Source organism: Limulus polyphemus, unplaced genomic scaffold (genome assembly GCF_000517525.1).
Source record: "Limulus polyphemus unplaced genomic scaffold, Limulus_polyphemus-2.1.2 Scaffold4896, whole genome shotgun sequence".
Classification (NCBI taxonomy): Eukaryota; Metazoa; Arthropoda; class Merostomata; order Xiphosura; family Limulidae; genus Limulus; species Limulus polyphemus.
The window spans coordinates 3075-6013 of NW_013670506.1; the positions used below are offsets into that span (position 1 = coordinate 3075).

Genomic DNA, 2939 nt, shown 5'->3' on the forward strand with positions numbered 1-2939 from the left:
AATTCACTTAATTTCCACGGTCACGCTATAGCTTAAACAAACGCTATAATTCACTACGAATGACTCAAGTGCTCGCTCGACTCAATTGTCAGTCTCTATCTCTGTCTGCAGTTCAATTACACCTTGTTGCCGTTACTTATTACCGGTCTTATATACAAGAATACCGCATATCTAGTAAACACTCGAGGCTTCAGGAAGGGACATGGACGTTCTACAAGTGCATGACGTGTTACTAGGATCACGTGACCTCCGCTGTCGTAACAATATTTACTTGTTTGTTCACAGATATAAAATTACTATTTAATTTCACAAGTTCTTCATACATAGTATTTGACATCTATTTTTGGTCGTTCACTTGAAAGGAAAATGAAGTAATGTGGGTGTATTGAATACAAAGACAATTTAAACCATTTCGATTAAACAACTATAGAATATTGCTTCCAATTGCTTTATAATATAGATGTAGTCCTATGTAATTATTTTTCAGTAATAAGACACATTTTCTCAAAGATCTTACAAAAAGTAATAAGAACGGTTGCTCTGTTCTTGTATAGCATTCTAGAAACAGGACTAAAATAAAAGTGTTGAAACACTTTTACTACGACTCAGTGCGATTTATTCACAAATTTCAATATTTATTATTAATTCTTATTCATACATATTGATAGATATAGTTTGTACGGTGGAAGGAGAGATTAGAGAGAACTCTGTAATTTCATTTAAAGAACTGAAATATATATTAAAAGTAACGAATTTTGCCTCTGCTTATGGGTGTATATTACTTTCTTTGTTTGTCATTTGACAATAACTCAATTGGATTATGCCTTGCAATTTTACTTAAAAATCGAGATTTTATTGACGATTTTTTCGTTCGTAGTATTATTTAAAACTTTAACACTAGAGGATACTATTTTCCGGAAGTACTGAGTATATCCCGAATATGGCAGAACAGATTACGTTCGGAGTTGACAAGTGCTGTCCGAATTAATATAGCAGGATATATACAGAGATTATGTTTAAATTGGTTGTAGCTTAATCATTCATAAGTTTGAAAGGTTGTGACACATTTTTACAATTTGAGCGTCATTTTTTTTCTCCCTGAAGAGTTGAAAATTGTAGAGTATAAGTTGATAAACTTATAAAATCCGAGTGTCGGTCTATACTATAGTTAGGCCTAATACTAATAATAAAACGTTGTATTAACAGTGAACCCTACATTGTATATACTGCATAAACACTCGTGTGAAGTTTGAGTCATTAGGCTTAAAGTTCCAACCTGTAATACAGTCTACAGGCAGTAGTTCTACATGCGTAAGTATTTATTTTTACATTTATTGTGTGGTTAGTCTTGTTGACTGTAATTGAATGTAAAACTGCACAATGCCAATGCACTTATACGTAATGCAGAGTAAATGGTAAGTAACTTATACTAAGTCATAGTCATAAATAGTAGTAATAACTAAGGTTAAGGTGTTTTGGCTTTAACGTTTAATGGATTGCTCCTGCCTGTTTCTAGAAACCCATTAAAATTAAGACCAAAACTCTTAGTTCTGTGTTTATACTGCCTTAAAAGTAAAACATCAGTTGAAACAAGTTACTGAAAATATGTAAAAAAACAGTCTTAAGGCTCAAAAATGTTTAACTTAAAAGTTCCAAGTTCTTTACTTGAACTTGGTCGAATAGTTCAAATTGGACTAGATTTAGGAAAATTCCCATAAATGAATGGCAGTAGCATAAATCACATTTACATTCAGGATATTAAATATATATAGGGTTCTAGTGTAACTACTACTGTTATGAAGCTAACTACTAAAAATGCACATGATAATAGTATTACTTTTTTACTGTGCAACTATCTGGGTTGCTCTAAAGTAAACATGTTCAGAGCATATAAGGAGGGAGTCTCAGAGAATTATAGTTCCCAGTATGTGAATGTGAAATCACAGTTGCAAATTTATAAATCTCCTATAAAGAAAATACTAATTATTGTACAGTGTACACCAAACAACAGATGAAAAATGTTACTGTATCAATACATGATCAGTTTGCATGATTCATTTCATAGCAACCATAATCCCATTAGTTGTAAATTGGCTTTAAAAAAATTGTGATTGCCAAACCTTCCCTCAACCATTTGGCAGTGTCTAGCAAGCAAATGTTAAAACCCAAAACAGATTGTCAGTTTAAATTAGCTGGGCCAGTAAGAATCAGTGATACATCAAACGATAGCTCTCTTCATGCTCTACTTTAGGTTTGGTAGTTTCATTGGCAATAAAAGCATTTACTATTTGAAAATTCACATACAAGACTTTAAAACCACTTATAATTCTTTTTATCCATTGAATTTGTAGAAACAACACCATGCAATAAACTTTGTGGTGCATATTACGTAATGCACAAACCAATACATAGATATGTCTGCCCAAAGCAAACTGACAGCATGTTAAGAAATAATGAATGGGGACTGTAAACAGACTGAATGTTGGCATGGTAACAACTTGTTTACATCATATCATGGGGTGTAAACAGCAGTTTGCTATATGTCATATTTTTGGGTGTGGCTAGAGTGCAGGAATGTGTGCTACAATAGTCCATGATTAAAATGGTATGAACGATGTATCAATTACATCATGACATGATGTAGGATGGGTAGAGTGTACTACTGGTTTGTATCTGTCAAACACTATTTTAAGTTTACAACCAGTGTGATTATAAAATCTCTCCTGTCTTTAATAGGTACATAGGTAAGCTCATACGTCATTTTTAATATTTGGTTTTTCACAATTTTAATTTCATATATATATATATATATAATATGAATCCACGTATGTCAGTTTGAAATTGATGGATTTTATTGGGACTACATTTTATCTTCCCTTGACACGGGTTTTGCGGTTTCAGGTTACCGGGTAAAGCGAAAATTTGATATCAGTCACTGA

The 2939-nt window shown here is 32.5% G+C and overlaps 1 protein-coding gene across 2 annotated transcripts in view; it reads left to right on the forward strand.

Moving 5' to 3' along the window:
* Positions 1-921: 921 nt before the first annotated feature.
* Positions 922-2939, forward strand: part of LOC106471838 (GA-binding protein subunit beta-2-like) — a 71760-nt gene continuing 69742 nt past the window's right edge. Inside the window, exon 1 of one of the 2 annotated variants that reach the window (XM_013932458.2) lies at positions 922-1311. The gene's annotated coding sequence lies outside the window, so the exon portion shown is untranslated. The remainder of the gene's footprint in view (positions 1312-2939) is intronic. The other variant, XM_022400445.1, reaches the window with a different exon arrangement.